We start from the raw sequence: 19,542 nt of genomic DNA, 5'->3' as shown, positions 1-19,542 counted from the left end.
GTAGACAGTGTCTCCACCATGCCATCCTGTGAAGCAGTTTAGGCTGGCTGAAACTCTTCAAAGGACTGACATCTTTATCTGGTCATAAGGGACCCTGATGCTACCTAGGGTATGACTCGAGGGAACGACACAAGTGCAATAGTAATGAATGACCTGGAGGTCTGGCTGTCTATTTTGCTGTCTGTCCTCCAGCCGCATTCATACTCAATCCTAGTTGTACCATTCCATCCATTCAATCCAAAGAATTTGTGGGTTCTGGTTTAACCCAGTTTATGAAGGGCAATGTTGGCTGCATCGTCACTTGATATACCATGTTAGATGCTCTGTCTACAGCGAGGCCCAATAGTGAGCCAGAAGCTGTTTTTCAAACAGTAATTCTCTGCTGCAAATAACCTTGTCCAGAACCCTAGTAGACTAGGTTATGATTCTCCCATTGAGGCTTATGTGAATTCCCCATGGCATCCTTCTGGCCCAAGAAACTTCCTTTGGGGTAGAGTTCCCTTTCTCCCTAATCAGCCTAGCACTCCCCAGCTGGGTTATACTGTGACTGAAATCTAATTGACTGAGTATAGGTCTGGCAGGGGGTTGGGGTTCTGCACCATCATGAACCCCATTAATTAATCTTTAATAGGGAAGACTGCCCCTGGAGAGGGAAATGGCAGCCCACTCTAGTATTCTTGTCTGGAGAATCCCATGGACAGAGGAGCCTGGCAGGCTATGGTCCACAGATCACAGGGAGTCAGACACGACTGGGCAACGGAGCACAGGGAAGACTGGAAATGTTCTGCAGGATCATGGGTTCCCAGGGATCCAGGAATTTGAAAGTGACCCCATTCTGTCCCAACCAGAACCTTGACCTTGGTCTTCCATACTTGCCTAGCTGAGAACTGAACCTTCTTTGGAGCTCTGCTACCTTTATGATTAAGTCCAGGGCCTGGTCCTCCATTTGCTCTGCCTTCTGGGGGTGATTCAGACGGTAAAGAATCTGCCTGCAATATGAGAGACGTGGGTTTGATCCCTGAGTTGGGAAGATCCCCCAGAGGAGGGCATGGCAGCCCACTCCAGTATTTTTGCTGGAGAATCCCCATGGACAGAGGAGCCTGGTGGGCTACAGTCCATGGGGTCACAAAGAGTTGGACATGACTGAGCAACTAAGCACACAGTGCTGGTGAAAGAGAAAAGAGCCTCTTCAAAAGCTAAGTGTGAAAGCCAGAAGTCCTCTTTATAGTATCTGATTATGGATTAAACACTCAACTTTTGGTTATTTTCCCAAAATACTAATTGTGTTTAGCAATATGTGGTTAGTATTTCCCCATATTTCTCAAATGCCTGATCCAGGGCACCCACTAGTTCATTTCCTTCCATTTCACCATCAGTGAACTTTTTAACAATTTCAGCCTTTGAATAATTCAGCCTTGCACCAGGCGTTATCAGTACACTGCCTATCACCAGTGATGGAGTCTGTACTAGTTTTTAGAACTGTTGTAACTGCAAACAGGGCGGCTTAAAACAACAAGCATTTTATTTTGTCATAATTATGGAGGCTAGATCTGTCCAAAAGCAGTGTGTCATCAGGGTTATATTCCCTCTGAAGGCTCCTGGGAAGAATCCTTCCTTGCCTCTGAGTTTCTGATGGCTCCAGATGTTTTTGGCTTGTGGTAGCATCACTCCACTCTCTGATTCTATCTTCATATGGCCTTCTCTGTGTCCTCTTTGTCACTGGATTTACAGCCCACCCTAATCTACCATAATCTCATCTCAACCCTTAACTAAAATTATACCTGCAAGTACTGTTTCCAAATAAGATCACCTCCTGAGGTTCTGAATGAAGATGAATTGGGGGACAGTGTTCATCTCACCACAGGGTCCTCATGGCCAGCTGGCTGGTGACAATGTTTCTTAGCACTGACTTTCTTGGATCATTCCTGGGGACCCAACTTGCAACAGCTGGGTCCCCAGGGACATAATATGCTATTACTATGATACAAATAACAGCATACAGGAAGTTTATTAAGTGTTGCTCTTAAACTAAACACATGGGGAAGGGGTGGGTAGAAAGAAGGAATCGGCATAAGGGGAATTTGGACCACCCTTGGTTATATAGCTTCCCTGATGTCTCAGACAGTAAAGATTCTGTCTGCAATATAGGAGACCTGGGTGTGATTCCTGGATGGGGAAGATCCACTGGAGAAGGGAATGGCTATCCACTCCAGTGTTCTTGCCTGGAGAATTCCATGGACAGAGGAGCCTGGCAGGGCTACAGTCCCTGGGGTCACAAGACAGTCAGACACGGCTGAGTGACTAACACTTTCACTTTTCACTTTCATAGTTTCGAAAGGCCTCACCAGTGTTCTCGGGAATCTCTGAAGCAGAGAGGATCCCTTGCTGTGGTTCTGAGTTGGATCAAAGAGGCAAAGGCATTAATGAGTAGGATAATCGGTCATTGAATGTGGACTGTTCTAGGGAGACTGTGCTGTCAGAGAAACTGCTTCTCTTCAGGCAAGACTTCAAGACTGACAGCTGAACATTCTCAGTAGTGGGTGAAAAGTACTTCACTCCTGAAGTACTTCTGGGTGACATAGGACTCCACCCACTATACCTATCGTTGATCAAGATTAAAAATTAACTTATTTTATAAAATTGAAATATTTTAGGCTATTGTTTTCATTTCCAGAAAGATACACCAGAAGGGGGAAAAACCTAAGAACTCTTGAAAAGAAATGAATATTAGATGGATGAGATGACTGAAGGCAAGTTTTGAGACATACACATTGGAAGGTGGAGGGAACACTCACCCAAAATGGAAGTTGCTCCACCTGAAAACTGGGAGGATGGAGATTGCGCACTGGTGATAGAGGAGTTTAGGGGAAGGATATGGGAGATGCCTTAGCACCTCTTTCTCTGGTCTGTCTGTCTCTGAGAAAGGTATGTGCTCTCATTTGTTCTGCTTCTCTATACCATAAGCTTTTCAGGGGCTGGACCTTGTTAGGGAAACCTGCCAGAATCCAGCTTAGCCTATGCTGAGTGGGTAAATGTAACTTTGGGTGCAATATTTGCAAGTCTTTTTGACCAAAAAGCTAAACTGCATTTCTCCCAACAGCTTTATCAGCTTAAAAAAAAAAGATTAAAAAAAAAAAAAAGTAATCTCTACATCAACCTTTCTATGTCCCAATCTGTTCTGAAGTCAGGTGAAGAAGAGTGGTTCTATTCATAGGTCCCTCCTTCAAACTCCTACATGGTCATCAGTATTAGTGATGAAAGAAACACTTTCTTTTCCTTTTCACTTTTGAAACTCTAAAATGTTGCTGTAGTGAAAGTTGCATCTCAGTCCAATAACCATGTGTATCCACTCAGAGTGAGGCACAGACAATTGAGCCTACTTGAGCTTGAAAAGTAGGCAGGGACTGAAGAGTTTTCTCTCATCAGCTCTATAAATCATTTGACACAGATTCTAGGGCAAGCTTCCAGCTATGATTCCAAAAGCCACACCATAGATTTTCTTTTTAGATACAATCAAAATAACATTATAATTAGTTTCAGGTGTACAAGGCAATGATTCGATGTTTGTGTATATTGCAAAATGATCAACACAATAATCCAGCTAACATCTGTCACTATACATTGGTACAAAGAATTCTTTTCTTGTGATGAGAACCTTCAAGATCCACTTTACTGCTGCTGCTGCTGCTACTGCTGCTAAGTCGCTTCAGTCTTGTCTGACTCTGTGCGACCCCATAGACGGCAGCCCTCCAGGCTCCCCTGTCCCTGGGATTCTCCAGGCAAGAACACTAGAGTGGGTTGCCATTTCCTTCTCCAGTGCATGAAAGTAAAAACTGAAAGTGAAGTCACTCAGTCGTGTCCAACTCTTCGAGACGCCATGGACTGCAGCCCACCAGGCTCCTCTGCCCATGGGATTTTCCAGGCAAGAGTACTGGAGTGGGTTATCATTGCCTTCTCTGATCCACTTTACTAGCTACTTTCAAACAAGCAATATAGTATTATCAACTATAATCATCAGGCTATAAATTACATCTCCATGACTTACTAACTAGAACTGGAAATGTGTACTTCTTGGCCCTTTCACCCATTTCACTCACCCCCACCTCCACTCTGGCAACCACCAGTTTGCTCTGTTTCCATGAACCCAGGTCTTTGGTTGGTTGGTTGAAGATTCCACCTGTAAGTGATAACATATGGTATTTGTCTTTCTCTGTCTGACTTATTTCACTAAACATAATACCCTCCAGATCCACCCATGTTGTTGTAAACTACAAATTTTTATTTTTTTATTTTTGGATGAGAAGTATTCCATTGTGTATGTGTATATATGTGTGTGTGTGTGTGTGTGTGTGTATCTTTTTGAATAAGTGTTTTCATTTTCTTTGGATATATACCCAGAAGTGGAATTACTGGGTCAGATGGTAGTTCTCTTTTTCATTTTTGAGGAAACCCCATGCTGTTTTCAACAGGGGCTACACCAATTTACATTCCCACCAACAGTGTACAGTTTAGTTCAGTAGCTCAGTCATGTCTGACTCTTTGAGACTCCATGGACTGCAGAATGTGAGGCCTCCCTGTCCACCACCAACTCCCGGAGTTACTCAAACTCATGTCCCTTGAGTCGGTGATGCCATCCAACCATCTCATCCTCTGTCATTCCCTTCTCCTCCTGCCTTCAATCTTTACCAGCATCAGGGTCTTTCCCAATGAGTCAGTTCTTCACATCAGGTGGCCAAAGTATTGGAGTTTCAGCTTCAGCATCAGTCCTTCCAATAAATACTCAAGACTGATTTCCTTTAGGATGGACTGGTTGGATCTCCTTGCAGTCCAAGGGAGTCTCAAAAGTCTCCTCCAACATCACAGTTTGAAAGCATCAATTCGTTGGTGCTCAGCTTTCTTTATAGTCCAACTCTCACATCTACACATGACTACTTGAAAAACCATAGCTTTTACTAGGTGGACCTTAGTCAGCAAAGTAATGTCTCTGCTTTTTAATATGTTGTCTAGACAGTGTACAAGGGATCCCATTTATCCACATCCTTGCCAATGTTTGTCTTTTGTGGTCTTTTTCATGATAGTCATTTTGACAGATGTGAAGTAATATCTCATGTGGTGTTGGTTTGCATTTCTCTGATAATTAGCAATGTTGAGCATCTTTTCGTGTGTCCATTGGTCATCTGTGTGCCTTCTTTGGAAAAATGTCTGTTCAGGTGTTTTGCACATTTTAAATTGTGTTGTTTACTTTTTTGAAGTTGAACTATATGAGCTTTTTATATATTTTGGATATTAACCCCTTATCAGTAATATCATTTGAAAATATTTTCTCCTTGTCCATTGGTTGTCTTTTCATTTTGTTAATGGTTTCCTTTGCTGTGTAAAAGCTTTTAAGTATAATTAGGTCAAATTTGTTTTTTATTTTTGTTTTCTCTTTGGAGAAAGATCCAAAAAAGATCTTACTACAATTTATGTCTAAAACCTATACAGCATATTAAAAAGTAGAGACTTTACCAACAAAGGTCCATATTGTCAAAGCTATGGTTTTTCCAGTAGTCACGTACGGATGTGAGAGTTGGATCATAAAGAAGGCTGAGCACTGAAGAATTGATGTTTTTGAACTGTGGTGTTGGAAAAGACTCTTCAGAGTCCCTTAGACAGCAAGGAGATCAAACCAGTCAATCCTAAGGGAAATCAGTCCTGAATATTCATTGGAAGGACTGAAGCTGAATTTCCAATACTTTGGCCACCTGATGAGAAGAGCTGACTCATTGGAAAAAAACCTGATGCTGGGAAAGACTGAAGGCAGGAGGAGAAGGGGATGACAGAGGATGAGATGGTTAGATGGTATCACCAACTCAATGGACACAAGTTTCAGCAAGCTCCACAAGATGGTGAAGAACAGGGAAGCCTGGAATGCTACAGTCCGTGGGGGTCACAAAGAGTTGGACATGACAAAGTGACTGAACAACAACAAATCCCTACCTATGTTTTCTTCATGAGTTTTATGGTTTCCAGTCTTATATTTAGATCTTTAACTTGTTTGGAATATTTTTGTATACACTGTGAGAAAATGTTCTAATTTCATTCTTTTACATGTAGCTGCCTAGTTTTCTCCTCAATACTTAGTGAAGAAACTATCTTTTCCCCACTGTATATTCTTGCATTCTTTTGTAGGTAAAGTGACCGTAAGTGTGTGGATTTATTTCTAGGCTCTCTGTTCTGTTTCACTGATCTGTGTGTCTGTTTTTTTCCAGTACTATACTGTTTTGATGACCAGAGCTTGGTGATAGAGCCTGAAGTTAGGGAGCATGCTACTTCTAGCTCTGTTCTTCTTCAAGATTCTTTTGCCTATTTGGGAGTCTTTTGTATTCCAAACAAATTTTAAATGTATTTGTCCTAGTTCTGTGAAAAATACTGAACCACAAAAGACCCCAAATTGGCAAAGAAATCCTGAGCAAAGTGTCCAAAGTTGAAGGTATAATCCTCCCAAACTTCAGAGTATACTGCACTGTAATAAAAGCGGTGTGATATTGGCACCAGAATAGACATACAGATCAGTGGAACAGAATAAAGAGCCAGAGATAAACCCACACACCTATGGTCAATCAACCTATGACCAAGGAGACAAGACTATACAATGGAGAAAAACAGTCGCTTAAAAGGTGCTGGGAAAACCAGACAGCCACATGTAAAACAATGAGATTAGAACATTCCCTCACACCATATACAAAGAAAGATACACTCAAAATGGTCTTAAAGACCAAATGCCATAAAACTCCTGGAGGAAAATAGATGGAACACTCTGACATAAATCATTAACAATATTTACTTGAATCAGCCTAAGGGAAAAGAGATAAAAGCAAAAATATACAAACGAGATCTAATTAAACTTAAAAGTTTTTGCACAAAGGAAATAATAGATAAACAGCTCAATAACAACCACAAAAAAAAAAAACGCAATTTTTAAAAATGGACAGAGACCTTCTGAGAAATGTCTCTTCAGAAGACATACAGATGGCTAACAGGCACAGGAAAAGATGTTCAATAGCACTATTAGAAAAATGCAAGTCAAAACCACAAGGAGGTATTGCCTCATAACTGTCAGAACAGCTATCATCAAAAAATCCGGAAACAACAAATGCTGGTGAGAATGTGGAGAAAGGAACCATCTTGCACTGTTCATGGGAATGTGAATTAGTGCAGCCACAACGAAAAACAGCATGGAGATTCCTTAAAAAGCTAAAACTATAACAGCCATACGATCCAGCAATTCCACTCTTGGGTCTGTATCTGGAAAAAATACAAACACTAATTTGAAAAGATACATGCACCCCAATGTTTGTGGCAGTGCTATATACAATAGCCAAGACACAGAAGCAATCCAAGTGCCCATCAATATCTGACTGGATTAAGAAGATGTGGTATATATGACATAAAATATTACTTAGCCATAAAAATTGAAATACTGCCCCTTGCAGTAGCAAGGATGAACCTAGACAGTGTTATGCTTAGTGATATAAGTCAGTCAGAAGGGCAAAAACTGTATAACCCCACCTACAAATTCATATGTATGTGCAAAACAGACTCACAGATATAGAAAACAAACTTGTGATTACCAAAAAAAGAGAAGGAAGTGGGGAGGGAAATATTAAGTACATGGGATTAACAGATACAAACTAATATATATATATATAATAGATAAGCAACAAGAATACACTGTACAGCATGGGGAATTATACCTATTATCTTGCAATGACCTATTATGGCGTGTAGTGTGCAGTGCTAAATCATTATGCTGTACACCTGAAACACAATATTGTAAATCAACTATACTTCAATTAAATTTTAAAAATAAAGGACAGTAATGGATTGTAATGCACTGAATTATATAAGCACATACTAATATAAACACATTAGAGAAAAGAAAATGCCTGCCCTTATAGTTGAATGCTGCTGCTGCTGCTGCTGCTAAGTCACTTCAGTCATGTCCGATTCTGTGCGACCCCATAGATGGCAACCCACCAGGCTCCCCCATCCCTGGGATTCTCCAGGCAAGATCACTGGAGTGGGTCGCCATTTCCTTCTCCAATGCATGAAAGTGAAAAGTGAAAGTGAAGTCGCTCAGTTGTGTCCGACTCTTAGCAACCCCATGGACTGCAGCCTACCAGGCTCCTCCATCCATGGGATTGTCCAGGCAAGAGTACTGGAGTGGGATGCCATTGCCTTCTCCGTTACAGTTGAATATCAACTAATAAATGTAGAAGAAATGTGAAAAATACCAAACCATTTGGCAACCATTATAATGCTGATTGATTCAAGTAGGAATTGTCAATAGATGCTAGGGCTGGTGGGTAGATATTTGAAATTGGCCCAGGACCCCATTTCTTATTAGAAAACTTACCACAAAGGACTTTCCTGGTGGCTCAATGGTTAAGACTTTGCCCTTCAATGCAGAGGGTGTGGGTTTGATCCCTGGTTTGGGAGCTAAGATCCCACATGCTTCTCAGCCAAAAGTCAAAACATAAAACAGAAGCAATATTTTAACAAATTCAATAAAGATTTTGAAACTGGTTCACGTTAAAAAAAATTTTTTTTAATATAAATCTTCACTCAAAATACTTCTCAATTGCTAAGGAGGAAATGGCAGGCTTCTCCCTGTGTAAATTCACCAGACACCAACTTGAGCAGGTGATCAGAGTTAACATAGACAGTAGTGGGTGGGTCAATGTCATGTGCCTCCTGATGTGATAAACTGAGAAGAGCACACCATCACTTCTGAATAGTATTTTCTATCAGTGTTGACATCCTAATATAAAGCCACAATGCAACCATTCATAAGTAGGAGAGAGTCTTTGTATTCTAGATTTAGAAGTGAAGGTGCATCATGTTAGCAACTTGCTTTCAAGTGGCTCAGAAAACAAGTAATGGCAATAGATATTCATATAAAGTTGCTTACACAGCAAATACATTCATAATTGGGAAATCTTGATGAAAGGGATATGGCAGTACTTTACTGTCTTTGCAACTTTTCTGTACATTTGAAATTTTAAAATTTACTGAAATACCTTTTTAAAAATCATATTTGTAGTATAAAATGGTTTGATGATTGACATTTTGACAAGGAATTGGAAAAACAACTGCATAGATTTCTAGGTGGGAAAGTACATAAAAGTACTATTTCTTATGGAGGGCAGTTCGTCACTATCAAATTTTTAAAATGCATATACACTTTGACTCAGTAATTCTACTTTTAGGAATTAATGCCACAGATGTATACATCTATGAATATGGGATATACTTCAAGTTGCATAAAATGCAAATAATCAAGTACAAAGTTGTGTGAAAATATAACCATTTGTGTGAAAAAGGACCCATGCATGCATATTTACCTATAATTACTGATAATATCAGAATAGAAAAGAAGCTGGTGGCTAGGTGGCTAAAATTAAAAAAAAAAAATCGGATATAGGAGAGGTGGAGAATTGCGGCTGTTTTAGAATTGGTCTTAGATTCTACCTCTTCATGGGAGGAACTATAATTTCCCCATCCCTTGAATCTGGACCTTGGCCAGTTGAGTGTGGTAGAACTGACAGTGTGCCAAGCCTGGGTATTAGACCCATGCAATTTCCATGAGAACTTGCTCAGGGAATCTGGTTGGAAGATGAAATACATAGAATAGAGCCAATAACCCCAGCTGAGATCATTCTTGACTAGCCAGCACAAGCCAGTCACCAGACTAAGCCTAGCCAGGACCAAGTGAACTGCCAAGTTAAACCCAGCAGAACTACCCAGTGGACCCATTCTCTTGTGATCATAATAAATGGCTGTTTTAAGCCACTAAGTCTGTGGTAGTTTTTAATACAGCATTACTGTGGCAACAGATTATACCCAGCATGAACGCATTCTTATTGGGTCCTAAGTGAGCCTTGGTATCTAACATTACTTACATCCTGCTGCAAATCTAGAAGTACTCAATTTTTCCTTGTCTTCTTGGCAACCAGGCATGGGCACATGACTGGGCCCTGCTTTGCTGCATCCACTAATGTAAGTGTCAAAATTCTCCAGTGCCTTATTTCTTGGTGGTGTTGTTCCAGATATACTGATTGCGGAATTGCCACCCACATGAGGTCCTAGCCCTAATGCATTTATCTTCAGTTGACTCTTGTGGGGAGCTTTCAGCTCTGCCCCTATTTACACATTTTCTCAGCCTGATGCTTCTGCTCCTGAAAATAAGAAGGTATTAAGTAGCTCATGGAATTAAGTTTATTTTCTATTTACAAGGGCCAGTGGGCCTTTTTGCTTTTAAATGGAGCATCATTCATTTAGATTTCTGAAGTTGATTAGTCAGGAATTTGCTGGTGTGGACAGTCCAAACTATCACACTGGTGAAGTTAGAAAAAGAAGGTAGGAGAGAATTTTAGGAATGGGGATAGTATTAATGTTCCTCTATGTTATTTTCCTTTGAAACAAACATCTCAATTACTATGATACAGTACAAAGCAAGAGAGACATCATTTATTGTTGTCCTTTGCAATGGAAATACACTGTACCAAGACTCAAGTCCTAGCAACCTTTTACACTAGGATTGACCAGGATTCAACCTTTGAACTCTATCTTTAACCCATTACTTCAGGATTGTTTTGTAAATTTTAACTACTCTCACACTTTCCTGAAAAGCAATTTAGAATCCCATACACTGAAATGCCTTCTATTGTCCCTGAGAAAGTGCCTTGGACATGGATATATCAAGTAACTCTGGAAATCTTGAATCAGACAAGAAATTGGCTAACTACCAATTTTCCCATCTCTTGGCTAACTTTGTTTCCCAATTAGTTTGAGGCTCAACAGAACTAGGACCCTGGCTAAGTTTCAGCTGGCATTGATTCAATCTTTAAATCTCTCACATCTATCCTGTCTCATCCCACAGTTTAGGCCCTCATCTTTCAGCTAGATGATTACTGCAACATGAGACAAGATTGGAGGCAAGAGAGACCGAGTTTTTTCAGGGGACAGGCCTTCTGTGATTTGGTTTTTCTTACTTCCCACTGCAACTCCTCCCAATCCCAGGATAGAAAATAGACATTTGTCTGATTGTACCAATTATTTTCAGAACACCAAGCGCTTACATCCTGTTCCCTATGATTAGCATGCCTTCCCTACTTGAAAAATGTCTACTCATCCTTCAATTTTCAACTCAAGCATTACAAGCTATGTCCATCTCCAAGCAGAAAAGACTCTTCACCTTCTCTTATGGCCAAGCTATCCATTTAACCCTATCCCTACTGTAGAGTATTAACTTCCTTGTTGTCGCTCCCATTGTTCAGAGTTCTTTTGTATCCCCCTTACATAGGCTAATGTACTAGAGTACTCAGATTATGCCTATGGGCAGCCTTGGATAAATAACCAAGAAAAGAAAAGGGAAAAAGGAAGAGAGGAGAGAAGAAAAGAATCTGAAGACCCAGGGCCTCAATTCTCTATTCCAAAAAAAACTTGTAATGTTCATCCTCCCAACAAAAACATCCCTGACGTTTAAGAACCATACTTAGCAAAAGAGTGACAAGATGAAAATACATGACAGTTACTGCCTTAGATTTCAAAAATTACTCAAGGCATCTATCAATCACATTAATGAGTCCATTCTTCCTTATTAAGTATATAAGCTGAAAGGCTGGCAGCGTTTCATGGAAATTTTATGATCACTGGCGTCAGACATGGTTTAAATCTGGCCTTAGATAAATTTCTTGCCCTCTGTATCTCTCAGTTCCTTGAACTGAAAGGATTGTATTGCACTGCTAGCAATCTTTCATACATACATACACACACACACACACACACACACACATACATATCCTTAAATAGTTTTGTAACTTTTCCAGTGAACAGGCTTACAAGAGCAATGAATTGGGCACAACCAAGATTTTCATTACATGGAAAAGTGTTTTTTTTAATCACATTGTCCATACTATCCAGTTTTATATAGCATTTAAAGAATACTGAAGTATAACTGAATGTACTGACTTAGAAACCTGTCCATGTGTTCTTTCATAGGAAAAATATTGAACATATGCAATTACAATCTTATTGATCATCTTGAAAAATATCTGTATATAGAGGTACATGTATATGTAAAGTGCTTAGGGATACAATCATCAAGACCAAAGTGTGTAATACATGAAGGAGGAAGAAAGCACTACCAGAGAAAAATAATTTCAATAAACAATTCTATTTTAATTGATATAGTCCATTCAAGATGCCATAGCAAAATACCACAAATTGCATGGCTTATAAATGGATATTTTTCACAGTTCCAAAACCTAAAGCACCAGCATTGTCACATAGCAACTGCCAACCAAGAAAAGTTTACCCAGCAAAGTTATCCTTCAGAAATGAAGGGTAGATAAAGCTTTTCATAACAACCAAAAGCTGAGGGAATCCATCACCACTATACCTGCCTTACAAGAAATGCTGAAAGATGTTTTTCATATTAATATGAAAGGATGCTAACTTCTAATGTAAGCTTATGAAAGTATTCGTCACACGTGTAGAGGCTTCCCTGGATGCTCAGTGGTAAAGAATCCACCTGCCAGTGCAGGAGGCATGGACTCCATCCCTGATCTGGGAAAATCCCACGTGCCATGGAGCAACTAAGCCCATTCACCACAACTATTGAGCCTGCACACCCTAGAGTCCAGGAGCTGCGACTACGGAGTCTATGCACCCTAAAGCCCATGGTCCACAGCTAGAGAATAGCCCCCATTCATCACAACTAGAGAAAAGCAACAAAGATCTAATACAGTAGGTCTAGTGCAACGAAGGCCCAGTACAAAAATAAATACACACACATGCATCACACTGGTAACACTAAGTATATAGTCAAATTCAGAATACTTTCAATACTATAACCACGTAACTCTAGTATGGCAGTTAAAGGACCCTTGTGGCTCAGAACCTGTCTGCAATGTGGGAGACCTGGGTTCTTTCTATCCCTGGGTTGGGAAGATCCCCTGGAGAAGGGAAAGACTACCCACTCCAGTATTCTGGCCTGCAGAATTCCCTGGACTGCATAGTCCATGGGATCACAAACAGTCAGACGTGAGTGACTTTCACTCACTGCCCTACCTGCCAGTCAGTCAGTGCCCTGTCACTGCCCATTCTGGCCATGGCTAATGCCCTTGGGTTGTAATTTGACCAAAGCTCCCAAGGCAGCCCTGGTTTTGGCTAACCCATCTCGGCAGCTGGAACTTGGAGGGCCCACTGCAGTCCAGGACTTCTGGTTTTGCTTCTTCCTGGCTAGAGGTGTTGCAAGATGCTGTGCCAAAACACTTGCCCCTGTGGATCAAGTAAAAGTTTTATTACAAGCTCACAGTCAATGCTAAAAACATTCGGAAGTATTTTCTGCATTGCCTGCTATTTCCCAAAGGATGGATACCTTGGATTGTATTAATATAAAGGGATTATTGCAATGATGATCTGAATATTTCCCTATGGTGCAATCCAGTTTATCGCATTTGAGCATGATGGAACATTTACTACTACAAAGCTGAGTTTCTGGTCTGTACACAGATTAATGGCTGGATCTGTGGCAGGTTTAACGGCAGTTATCAGTACTTACCCTCTACACATGGTTATAGTACACCGAACACTCCAAGTGAAAGAGGAACATACTTATACAGGAATTAGTCATGCTTTCAAAATTGTTTGAGCAAAGGAAAGTGATTACCTTGTATTTTACAGAGGCCTGATACCTGCTGTATTGGGAATGGTTCCATAGGCATGTATTTGGTTGGTTGCTTGCTTTTTTCCTTCTGGTACCTTTCCTGTGCTCCTTACATTCTTGGCAGAATTTCTGATAACAGTAAGTCCCCTACATACAAACCTTCCATTTGCAAACTTTCAAAGATGTGAGTGTGTGTTCACATGTCCAATCATGTTAGTTCCTGTGTCTGGCGTGCATTGTCACATGTGTGCATCTTCTACAAGTGGTTGTGATCACGTGTACATCACTGTGTAGCACTGTAGAGAGTACAGTAGCACAGTATCTTTAGTTCAAGCCCAGGATGTCTAGAAGCAAGCATAAAAGCAGCGGTGATATAGCTGGTACTACTGATACAGCTGGTAAGTACTGTACTGTAAGATTAAAAATATTTTATTTTTGTGTTTTTAAGTGTATTTGTTTGCAAAGTTTTATAAACCTATCATAATACCGTACTACTATATAGCCAAATATATTAGTTGGGTACCGAGGCCTACTTTGTTGGACTTAACGAACAAACTGGACTTACCAATGTGCACTCAGAATGGAACTCATTCATTTGTAGGGGACTTGCTGTATCCTAATGTCTTTGTTTTGAAAACTCACAAACTTACATTGCAGTGGTGTTACTGGAACAAAAACACAGAGTCGTTGTATCCTACTCATCTGTTGTATTCTTTGGTAATTGTAGTTAGGAACTGCTCCTTCAGAATTTGAAAAGTGCCTTACCAGGAAGGTGACTATAAAGTATGTCTATGGACACCATGGAATTCAAAGGGATCCTGGTTTCTCTCTTAATTATACCCACTGTGTTCTTCCTCACACAGTGGCTTTTACAATACATGAACTTATGAAGCAGTTTTTTCACCTCAACTAAAAAAAGTTATGATTTCCTTAAACTCTTTGAGAGAAAAATGAAATCTTAATTTGTGGGAAGAACATACTTGGAGGGAGACATTTACCCTGTCACTGAAAACCACTGGTATTTTAGCACTTGATTTTTTTGTTCATCATAATCAAAAGTGCTTACTATGCTTTCTGATGCTGAAAGTTATACCTTGGAATATTGGGGGGGGCAGGAATTTATAAGCTGATGCTGGCTAATCAATAGGTTAATTGAAATCATTTAAAAGTATTATTTGGAAATAAGGTTAATTTAAAATGGGATTTAAGAGGTTGCCATTAAGGTTACTTAAAATATGAAAACAGAGCTACTATTATATGATCCAGCAATCTCACACCTGGGTATATACCCAGAAAAAACAGCTAAAAGATACATGAACCCCAATGTTCAGCACTGTTTACAACAGCCAAGACATGGAATACACCAAGTGCCCATCAACAAATGATTGGCTTAAGATGTGTTGTGTACATATACACCTACACATATGTATGTGTGTATATACATACAATGGAATTAGTATGGATTTCTCCAGTGGCGCAATGGTAAAGAATTTGCCTGCCAATGCAGGAGATGTAAGAGATGCGAATTCCATCCCTGGGTTAGAAGATTCCCTGGAGGACAGCATGGCAACTCACTCCAGTATTCTTGCCTGGAAAATTCCACGGACAGAAGAGCCTGGCAGGCCACAGTTCAAGGGGTCACAAAGAGTTGAACATGACTGAGCACACACACATATTAAATATATACATGCATACAATGGAATTATTACTTAGCCATAAGAATGAAATATTGCCATTTGGAGCAACATGAACAGATTATCATGCTAAGTGAAGTAAGTCAGAGAAAGACAAATATTGTATCACTTAAATGTGGAATCTAAAAATGATACAAATGAGTCCATATACAATACAGAAACAGACTCAGACAGAAAGGAAACTATGGTTACCAAAGGGGAAAGGGGAGGAGGAAAGGATAAATTATCAGATACAAACCAGTTCATATAAAATACATAAGCAACAAGGATTTACTGTATAACATACTGAACTGTATTCAATGTCTTGTAATAAGCTAAAATGAAAAGTAATGTGAAATATATAAAGTCTTTATATATATATTCAGTTTTTCCATATATCTGAATCATTTTGCTATACACCAAAACTAGTACAATATTGTAAATCAACTAGATTTTTTTTAAAAAAGTGTTACCTTTTTCTTTATCATGCTATTCCAAGCTTTTAATTGTAATCATGATGTTCAAAGACTGACATTGGTTCTTATCATAGACGGGCTTGGTTATATTGCAGCAGAATGAAGAGAATTGGAAATTTAAGGTATATAAAACATAGCTTAAAGCCAACATTGAACTATTATTCTTAATATTGCTCTTATGTAATTCTGCTGTACTCAATAAAAGGACATTTTCTCTTAATTTCCTTAATAAAAGTTGTATTGAAAAAGTAGCTGTGTAGAGAGACTTAACATGATAGCTCAGATGGTAAAGAATTTGTCTGCAGTGCAGGAGATCCAGGGTTGATCCCTGGGTTGGGACGACCCCCTGAAGAAGGAAATGTCTACCTACTCCAGTATTCTTGCCTGGAAAATTCCATGGACAGAGGAACCTGGCAGGCTACAGTCCATGGGGGTCACAAAGATTTGGACATGACTGAACAGCTAACCCACACAGACTCAACAATAAGAATTTTCAGGTATTGTGCAAATGTTATTTCCAGTTTCTATGAGTGATTTAAAGGTGTTTTTTAAAAGTCAGTGTATTTCCCAAAGGCAATAAAAATATTGAGTATCTTTGCTCTTGAAATAGATTAGTTATAGATTTGTTTTCATTAAATATTTTGGTATATACCAGATCATCTAAGTCCACTGTAAAATACCTACTAATATAGATATGAACATCAAATAATGTTTCTAAGCATTATGTCATGATACATCAAATAGTTCTTCCTTGTGAAAGAATTTTAGTGCAATATAAACTTAAGTAGAAATGCAACCCACTCCAGTATTCTTGCCTGGAGAATCCTATGCACAGAGAAGCCTGGCAGGCTACAGTCCATGGAGTAGCAAAGAGCCAGACACGACTGAGTGACACACACACACACAGAAATGTAAAACATGATTTGAATTGCTATCCTTTGTATTAAAATGGTTTAAAATGTGAGAATTCCACTTATTGTGTTGAGTTCTTTTTAAGTTTTATTATAAGCATGACAAAAATGCAAGGGAGAACAGTTATGGTTTAGGCTTCAGAAATAGCAATTTATAGTTTGCTAATGTTAATAATAAAGCTCAACATTCAGAAAACGAAGATCATGGCATCTGGTCCCATCACTTCATGGGAAATAGATGGGGAAACAGTGGAAACAGTGACAGACTTTATTTTTGGGGGCTCCAAAATCACTGCAGATGGTGATTGCAGCCATGAAATTAAAAGATGTTTACTCCTTGGAAGGAAAGTTATGACCAACCTAGATAGCATATTCAAAAGCAGAGACATTACTTTGCCAACAAAGGTCTGTCTAGTCAAGGCTATGGTTTTTCCTGTGGTCATGTATGGATGTGAGAGTTGGACTGTGAAGAAAGCTGAATGACGAAGAACTGATGCTTTTGAACTGTGGTGTTGGAGAAGACTCTTGAGAGTCCCTTGGACTGCAAGGAGACCCAACCAGTCCATCCTAAAGGACATCAGTCCTGGGTGTTCAATACAGGGACTGATGCTAAAGCTGAAATTCCAATACTTTGGCCACCTCATGCGAAGAGTTGACTCATTGGAAAAGACTCTGATGCTGGGAGGGATTGAGGGCAGGAGGAGAAGGGGATGACAGAGGATGAGATGGCTGGATAGCATCACTGACTTGATGGATGTGAGTCTGGGTGAACTCCGGGAGTTGGTGATGGACAGGGAGGCCTGGCGTGCTGCAATTCATGGGGTCGCAAAGAGTCGGACACGACCGAGCAACTGAACTGACTGACTGAACTGAATGTTAAAAATCGTAAGTTGAAAGTCTTATTTCTGCTTCAGTTTTTATTTTTTGCATAAAATATTTTTGTCATACCTTGGTAAGAAACTAGATAAACTGGTTTCATTTGCAAACTCTTAATTTTAAAATAAATATGTACCTTTGTATGATTTATAAGTGGATCTATACATAAAAATACATGCGTTCCTAGAACTATTTTGTATATTTTCATTTCTGGGTTACAATGTATCTAAATACTGTTATCAAATCCTTAGATAATTTAAATGTATAAAATAAGTATCTCAGGTTACCAATTAAAGGACTGCAAATTTTTAAAATAAAATTTTACATTCTGTGTCTGTTACAGAATACATAGTATATTAAAAATAAATTTTACTCAAAAAGGTCAAAGGACAAATATATGAATAGCTATAGCTACGTAAGTCTTAATAAAAAATATGCAATATAAAAAAGATGTAATTTGTGAAATTAAAAACGGAATGTGTTTGGGGGAAGTAAAAGGGTAGAGTTTTCATATGCGATCAAAGTTAAGTTGCTATCAGCATAAAATAGACTATTATATCTATAAAATATTTCAAGGAAGCCACGGAGTAACCACAATAAAAAAACCTGTAGTAGATAAACACAAACCTATAGGACACATACACAACATAAAGAGAAGAGTATCAAAGCATACCACTATGGCAGATTATCAGTTCAAAAGGAAGATAGCAAGAGACAAACAAAAAACTAAAGCACAGAGAACAGTTAACAAGATGGCAACAGTAAGTCCTGACCTACCAATAGTTACATTAGATGTAATAGATTATTCTCCAATCAAAAGGCACAAGGTAACTGGATGAATTAATAATTTAAAAAAAAAAAAAACTAGACCCAAACATAAGCTGCCTACAAGAGACTCTTCTGCTTCAAGGACATATGTAGGCTCAAAGTGATTTCATGCAAGTGGAAACTGAAAAAGGAGGGTTATCCTTATATCCAACAAAACAGACTTTAAGTCCAAACTGTAACAAAGAAGGTCATTGTGTAATGATAAAAGGGTCAACCCATCAGGAGGCTGTAAGAACCATAAATATATACGTACTCAACATCAGAGAACGTAAATACATTAAGCACACACTAATAGATACTGAAGCTGAAGCTCCAATACTTTGGCCACCTGATGCAAAGAGCCAACTCACTGGAAAAGACCTTGATGCTGGGAAAGATTGAGGGCAAAAGGGGAAGAGGGCAGCAGAAGATGAGATGATTAGATAGCAGCACTGACTCAATGGACATAAATTTGAGCAAACTCCACAATAGAGTAGAGAATAGAGAATCCTGGCATGCTGCAGCCCATGGGATCACAAAGAGTCAGACACGACTTAGCGACTGAACAACAACAGATATGGAGGGAGAAATAGACAACATACAATAATAGTAAGGGACTTCATTACCTCACTTTCAACACGTGGTAAGTCACAAAACAAGTCCCAGAAAATTTTAAAACATTGAAATTATACCAGCTATCTTTCCTGTTCACAATGGCATGACTAGAAATCAACAGGGAAACTGGAAAATTCAAATATGTAAAAATTAAAACAGCCTTGAACAGCCAATGTGTCAAAAAAGCAAGAAGTTAAGAAAATCTTGAAATGTATGAAAATGGATACATGTTCAAGGAGGGGAGTATATATTGAAAAATGCTTACATTAAGAAAAAAGTCTCAATTTATTACTCAATGAACTGAAAAAACAATCAAAGCCCAAATTGAGAAGAAAATAAAGATCAGGATGAGAGTAAATAGAGACCAAAATAGAAATTATCAATGAAATAAGAACTGGTATTTCAAAAAGAAACAAAACAAACCTTTACCTAGTCTAAGAGAAAAAGGAAGGTTCAAATATGACCAGAAA

General features: G+C 39.1%; 1 long non-coding RNA gene and 1 pseudogene across 1 annotated transcript in view; both read left to right on the top strand.

The window, feature by feature from the left end:
- LOC133249741 (uncharacterized) overlaps positions 1 to 19,542 on the top strand; it is a 271,661-nt gene that overhangs the window by 24,690 nt on the left and 227,429 nt on the right. The window lies entirely within an intron of this gene.
- LOC133250016 (solute carrier family 25 member 16-like) lies at positions 13,164 to 13,887 on the top strand (annotated as a pseudogene).

This window comes from Bos javanicus, chromosome 6 (assembly GCF_032452875.1).
Source record: "Bos javanicus breed banteng chromosome 6, ARS-OSU_banteng_1.0, whole genome shotgun sequence".
NCBI lineage: Eukaryota > Metazoa > Chordata > Mammalia > Artiodactyla > Bovidae > Bos > Bos javanicus.
The sequence above is the reverse complement of the archived record's forward strand: the minus strand, read 5'-3'. Positions and strand labels throughout refer to the sequence as shown.